Source organism: Triticum dicoccoides, chromosome 5A (assembly GCF_002162155.2).
Source record: "Triticum dicoccoides isolate Atlit2015 ecotype Zavitan chromosome 5A, WEW_v2.0, whole genome shotgun sequence".
In the NCBI taxonomy this organism is placed as follows: Eukaryota; Viridiplantae; Streptophyta; class Magnoliopsida; order Poales; family Poaceae; genus Triticum; species Triticum dicoccoides.
Window position 1 is genome coordinate 13551297 of NC_041388.1, and position 7903 is coordinate 13559199.

The following is a 7903-nucleotide window of genomic DNA, read 5'->3' on the forward strand; positions in this document are numbered from 1 at the left end:
ATACATCACGAATGACTTGCTGTAAATTTAAAGATTGTGTCACGACTCATGTCAACTTTTACAGAAAACCACGAGTAGGCTGACTTAATTATGATGTTTTGGTATTTAATTACTTAATAAATGTATGCAAGTGAGTGTTTGTTTGTTTCTGATGGTTGTTTACATGATGTAAACATCAACAATTTTAGAGCTGTGTTGGGGGTTTAATGTTCTAGTATTTCACTCCATGACCGAGAAGGGCACGGGCAAGATCACCAAACTGAAAATAGTCATCAGTAATAACAACAAGACAATCAGAGTCTGTTGCTCCATACATGCCGACGAGAATGAATATCATACACAGTTACTAGAAGAAAACGGCACAATCATGGATGGTATTAATTAAGTGGAGACAAGAAAGTGGCAACTAAAACACACAACAATCAGGAGGATCGGGTCCTGTCTTGTCCTCGACAGCACAGCACACACAAGAGAAAAGAGCAGCCTGGACCGGATCGGACCACATACAATGGAGGAAATGGACAAGACATGCATCAGATCATACACAACCGCACCGCACTCATGGCTTCACTCCTTGCTGAAGCACCCGTTCGCCATGACCTTCCCGAGGACGCAGGGAGCGAACATCATCATGTTGAGAGGGCAGGTCTTCCCGATCTGCACCAGGCAAGCGATGCATGCTGCAGGGCACATCTTGGACCTGATGATGTCCTCCATAAGAGCGAGAACCTCAAGGCTCAGCTCGTCGGATGGTAGGATGTCGTGGTCGTTGCCGGCCTCGGCTAGCATCACCAGCTGCCTGCTGAACAGAAGAGCTAGGAGGAGCATCACCACCACCTTCCGTTCGGCCATCTTCTTACAGCTAGAGCACGAGTTTGTGTGGCCTGGCTGAGTGGGTGTTTACTTGTGTGCTCTGCTAGCTGTGTGTTTCAGCGGGTGTCGGTGTCAAAACCGGCGGATCTCGGGTAGGGGGTCCCAAACTGTGCGTCTAGGCGGATGATAACAGAAGACAAGGGACACGATGTTTTTACCCAGGTTCGGGCCCTCTCGATGGAGGTAAAACCCTACTCCTGCTTGATTAATATTGATGATATGGGTAGTACAAGAGTAGATCTACCACGAGATCAGAGAGGCTAAACCATAGAAGCTAGCCTATGGTATGATTGTTGTTCGTCCTATGGACTAAAACTCTCCGGTTTATATAGACACCGGAGAGGGCTAGGGTTACACAGTGTAGATTACAATGGGAGGAGATCTACATATCCGTATTGCCAAGCTTGCCTTCCACGCCCAGGAAAGTCCCATCCGGACACGGGACGAAGTCTTCAATCTTGTATCTTCATAGTCCGAGAGTCCGGCCAAAGGATATAGTCCGGCTATCCGGACACCCCTAATCCAGGACTCCCTCGGTAGCCCCTGAACCAGGCTTCAATGACGACGAGTTCGGCGCGCAGATTGTCTTCGGCATTGCAAGGCGGGTTCCTCCTCCGAATACTTCATAGAAGATTTTGAACACGAAGATAGTGTCCGGCTCTGCAAAATAAGTTCCACATACTGCCGTAGAGAGAATAATATTTACACAAATCTAATCTGCTGACATATTCCGTAGCGTGACATCACACCACGGCCGAGCCTTTATTCGAATCGTTTTACCGTCCCACCTCCGCGCGTTTAGCGAGGCAGTTTCCTTGGCATGTCTTGTCGAAGTAGAGATTGTGTCCCCTTAATTTACGGGATCCTCATCAATACGGGCGTGGGTAACCCAGTCGTGCCCGTTGTATATCCTCTCGATCAACGGTGAGTCCCAAACGGTCACGGGGAGGACTCTTGGTATTCAACCTCTTATAAAGAGACCAAGGCCTTACTCCTTTTTTCGACCTCAATCGAATCCGCCTCTTGCCTCGAGTTCCAACACCCAAGGCCCTAGTTTTTAGGCGCTTCGGACCTTTGACGATGTCCGGATCTGACCTTCGAGGCCGATGGATGCCTTCCTCCGTTACGAAGGAGGACGTGCTAAAGCTAAGAGAAGCCAGGTTCTTGACCGGCGAAATCTCGCATAGGCTGCCTACTCAAGGGCAGGCCATTCCCACTCCCAAGCCTGGTGAGAGCATGATGTTCGTGTCTCACTTCCTTCGAGGGCTAGGATTCGCGACGGATCCCTTCGTGAGGGGGCTCATGTTTTATTATGGGCTGGAGTTTCACGATTTAGCTCCGGAGTCCATCCTCCACATCTCATCGTTCATTGTCGTGTGCAAAGCCTTCCTCCATATTACTCCTCACTTCGGACTGTGGCTTAAGACCTTTAAAGTAGAGCTGAAGATGATCGAGGGACAGCGCGCGAAGTGCGGAGGCGCTGTTATAAGCAAGAACGCCGACGCTCTGTGGCCCGAGGGCTCTGTTCAAGAGGAGTTCAGCTTATGGCAACAAGAGTGGTTTTATATCATGGCTCCTAGGGGCACCAAGTGGGTGGCTGTAACGCCCTCGATGCGGCTATATCTCCCACCTGTCGAAGCACGACTTAGAGGCATAACCGCATTGAAAGCAATGTCGCAAGTGAGGTAATCTTCACACAACCCATGTAATACATAAGGGACAGAGATACATAGTTGGCTTACAATCGCCACTTCACACAATTACATGAATAAGGCATTACAACATCCAAGTACAATCAGGGCCCGACTATGGAGCCAAAATAAAAGAAGAACCCCAAATGCGACAAGGTCTCCGATCGACCCCAACTGGGCTCCACTACTGATCAACTGGAAAACGGGACAACACAAAGGACAAGATCTTCATCGAGGTCCTCCTGAGCTTGGTTGCATCACCTGCACGGTTCAATGGCACCTGCAAGCTGGTTTTGGAAGTATCTGTGAGCCACGGGGACTCAGCAATCTCGCACCCTCGCGATCAAGACTATTTAAGCTTATGGGTAAGGTAAAGGTATGAGGTGGAGCTGCAGCAAGCGACTAGCATATATGGTGGCTAACATATTCGCAAAAGTGAGCGAGAAGAGAAGGCAAAGCATGATCGAGAAACTATGATCAAGAAGTGATCCTAGAACAACCTACGTCAAACATAACTCCAACACCGTGTTCACTTCCCGGACTCCGCCGGAAAGAGACCATCACGGTTACACACGCGGTTGATGCATTTTAATTAAGTTAAGGTTCAAGTTATCTACAACCGGACATTAACAAATTCCCATCTGCCCATAACTGCGGGCACGGCTCTCGAAAGTTCAAATCCCTGCAGGGGTGTCCCAACTTAGCCCATGACAAGCTCTCATGGTCAACGAAGGAATAGACCTCCTCCCGAGATATTCCGATCAGACTCGGCATCCCGGTACAACAAGACACTTCGACAAGTTAAAACAAATCCAGCAACACCACCCAGATGTGCTGAAAATCCCGATAGGAGCTGCACATATCTCGTTCTCAGGGCACACCGGATGAGCAAGACGTCAGGTAGGCTAGCCCAGAGTTGCCCCTGGTAGCCCCGGACATCGCTCGGTTGGACCAACACTCAGAGGAGCACTGGCCCGGGAGGGTAAAATAATGATGACCCTTGGGTGTGCGACCTCCAAGGGAAAAGAAAAGGCGAGGTGGCGAATGGTAAGACCAATGTTGGGCATTGCTGGAAAAGCTTTAATCAAGGCGAACTATCAAGGGGTTCCCATTATTACCCAACCGCGTAAGGAACGCAAAATCCGGGAACATAACACCGATATGACGGAAACTAGGGCGGCAAGAGTGGAACAAAACACCAGGCATAAGGCCGAGCCTTCCACCCTTTACCAAGTATATAGATGCATTAATTAAATAAGATATATAGTGATATCCCAACAAGTAAACATGTTCCAACATGGAACGAAACTTCAATCTTCACCTGCAACTAACAACACTATAAGAGGGGCCGAGCAAAGCGGTAACATAGCCAATCAACGGTTTGCTAGGACAAGGTGGGTTAGAGGCTTGATTCAACAATATGGGAGGCATGATAAGAAAGTGGTAGGCATCGCAGCATAGGCATAGCAAAAGAGCGAGCAACTAGCAAGCAAAGATAGAAGTGATTTCGAGGGTATGATCATCTTGCCTGAAATCCCGCAAGGAAGAAGAACGAGTCCATGAAGAAGACAAACGGACGTAGATGAACGGGTCCTCACAAATGCTACATTATCGGAACCAACCCGAAGAAGCAAACACCAGAAAAGAAGCACACAACATAGTGAACAACCAACACATGAACATGGGATGATATGCGGGATGCGGTATGCGATGCATATGCATGATTGGACAAGGAATGCATGAACCTGGACTCAACATGGAAATCCAAGTGTTCCACTGGAAAGGTGAGATGAAATTGCTTGAAAATGATATAAAGAACGCCGGAATCGGAGCTACGGTTTGGAAATGGCAAGCGATTCAAATATGACACCGGTCTACGATTTACAGCAAGTAGCCATCTAAATGCAATGAGATGAACATGCTACAGCACTCAAACATGACAACAAAATATATGGAAGGGATGCATTCAAGATGCTTAACAAAAGTCTAGCACTGAGCTACGGTCAATTCATCCATTAACAGGTTCAAACAAGCATGGCAAAAATGCATATGGTAAACAGATTTCAGACTTAGTGAAATTAACACTTGTCTGGAATTTCAGATCAGATAGCACTCTTCGGAGCATAAAAACTATATGCTACAGGACCTGAGCATGGCAAAGTAAAGCATGGCATGGATCTACTCAAAGAGCTTAACAAAAATCCCTTAGTGACCTTGAGCCAAAAGGGATCAGAAAATACAATAACAAGCATGTGAACATAGCAAAAGCATAATCAGTTTTCGGACTTAGTGAAAATTGGCACATGCTGAAACAGATATCAAGTAGGCATGTTTAAGAGCTCGATGCACTCACTATGGAGCAAGTCATGATAATCTAAGCATACATCCATCAAGAATACACAAAATGCAAGCTAGACATGCCAAGAACAATAACATAGCATGCACGGATCAACTACAACATCCTCGGCAAAATTGCTAACAAGTAGACAATCTGCCCAGATTCACGAAATAGCAAAAATAGAGCTCGATTGACTCAAGCTAGGGTGCTCCATAATTGCAAACAAAGACATGGATGGATAGAGCACTACAAGATTAGCAAAACATCCTTACTGATCATCCTCAAAAGAGGCACGGATCACTAGGAAACAACATGAACATATGGCAACATGAGATAAACAGGTCAAGGACTTAGTGGAAATGCTAAGTCCCTGAAATCAGCATTACCAGGTGCCTCACTTTGCAAGCTTGTACTAGTCATCACACACATCACAAAAATACATGGGTTGCACCTCTGGAAAGATGGCAAAACCCTTAACAAAACATATGTAGAGCTCATGGGCATATCATGCACACAATAATCATGGCAAAAATGACAAATAGCTAATGGAGCAGCAGATCTGACAATTATCTCAAGTAGCACTCTTCTAACAGCATTTCGGGCATCAAGATGAACTCAAATGAAAATGATGCAATGAGACGAACATGTATGCAAATGAAATGCACATGATGACATGATATGCAATGCATGACACGCAAGCAATGACAAGGCACAACAGCGAATAACTGGATGACACTCAGCACATCGGTCTCGAGGCGTTACAGTGGTGCCACCTGCTTTCCGCTCGGGTCCCCCACCATGACTAGCGTCATGGGTCAATAAGTGGCTGGACTGGGGGCCAGCAAAGGACGTGCCCTGTTGCAGGGCCACATCCGAGATCTCCTAGAGAGGGACATTAGTTTGGTCATGGTGACACAGGTTATGCTAATTCGCTGAGTTCTGCCCTGCAAACGTCGCCCCCTCCGCCTGTGGGAGTTCAACCCGGAAGGACCGCGAGCTCTCCAACATTTTCTTGGCATGACGCCCGTGGAGATGTACAAATTGTTCTTCGGACCACAAGTAGTGTGTTCGGATTCTACGGAGGACGTAGGACTGAGCTGCAATCGTCCGGATACTCAAGTAAGTAGCCCTGTTCCCGGACACACCATCCGTTCATTTATCACAACATCACCCTCAAAAGAGTTGTCTTTGAAACATGAGTGGGTGGCGAAGGCGAAGTTAATCAGGTGTCCGGCCCCCCTTCCTGAGACCTCGCCGGATCCCATGTTAACCAAGATGCTGGAGATCGTGCCTTCGAAAGAGAGGGAAGGGGAGGACAAGGAGGCGGCTGCCTCCCCGAAGGAGGCTGTCCGGAGAGGAGGAATCGAAAATTCCTCTACTCAGGGGAAGAAAAGGACCGCCTCTGAAGACCCGCAGATCATGTTCTCAAAGCGGGGGAAGAAATCTTCGCCAGAGGGCCCTGTGCCGGGGGATAGCTTGGCCGTGCTATGCCCTCAAGTGGAACAGCCCTCCACCGAGCCATAAGTAGAGATGAGGGTTTAAAATGAGAGAAATCCCTGTTTTATTTATGAGGAAAATAACCGAATTTACCTTGTAGTTCGGATCTCAACCCTTCTCAGCAGAGCCCATCTTTCGGGGATCTTCTTCCGGAGATGATGGAGAGCGGAACGCCTCCCCCTGCCGTACCGCCTTGTGAGGCGGGCGACCCTGAGGTATCGTCGCGGAGGGTTTCTCCGAATCCGGCAGGGCCGGAAGGCAGTCATATGGCCCCCCGAAGTACTCGGTGTCTGGCCTTCGAAAAAGGCCATCGGACGAGTCCGGCACCGTCTGGTGCACGGTCGGAGGAACTGAAGGATCTGCTAGGGCGAGCGTCTATCTCAGAGGAGCACCGTACGTTGATGGGTACGGTGATTGAAAGGATTTCATCTGCGGAGAGCGTGTTGCACGAGGCCGTCAGGAGTTTACTGACAGGTTTTGAGGTACGCGAAGTAATGTACCTTTTGACAGTTTCGCATAAATAAGATGCGCCCTGTGTAGATAGTAGCCCCTAAGACTTTGTGTGTTGTCAAAGACGACAACACATGGAGGATCGTAGTCCCAGTCATAAATTTGCCGCCTTATCATGTAGGTAGCGAGGTGTCCGGTGGCTAGCCGGACTGATGAATTTGCCGAGCTAAAGCGGCAACTTGACATGGCAGATGCCGACATGGCGCTTGTCAACAAGCAGCTCGACGAGGCACAAGGTATGTAATTTCTCCGGAGACACCAGGTAAGAGGAGCTTAATGCCAGTATCTTACAACGTGTGCGCTTGATGCAGATGGTGCCGCCGCCATGGAGAATGTGACGCCCGGGTAATCAAGCTACAGTAACCCTGCGCTAATGATGCCACGTCACGTAGGTTACTGTTGGTAAACTCGTGTTAGTTCAAAACGATTCAAATTCAAATTTAAAATATAGGCAAACAACAAAAGTTTTCAAATAATAAAACTAAAATGTTCTGGTTGTGCCAAATAATGCGTAGGTAATTATGATGGAGAAACCACACTTGTATAAAATATGTAAATACTCAAAATGAATATAATAGTAGCAAAACAATTAGTTAAATGATTATAAAATAATAAACAATTACAAATGATTTTATATTAGGTGCCAAGTTAATTGCGGTAGTGGCATAAGTATTAAAAATATTTTAGGTGCAACTTGGGTTTTTCATAAACACCGAAATTTAATAAAACAGAAAAGAAGAAAAGAAATAAAATAGAAAAACAAACTAACAAAAAAAAAGAAAAAGAAACCCCCCAAACCCCCGGGCCAACCGACCCAGCTAGCCAACCGGCCGGCCCAGTCGGCCAGCCCACCCCGGCCGGCCCACCTCTCCCCGCATAACCCCCCACCACCCTCGAACCCTAGCCCGATCCACCACCACACCCCCCACTTCCCCCATGATCCCTCGCTCCTCTCCCCCACCCCACGACCCGATCTGGATCGGGGGCGCTCGCC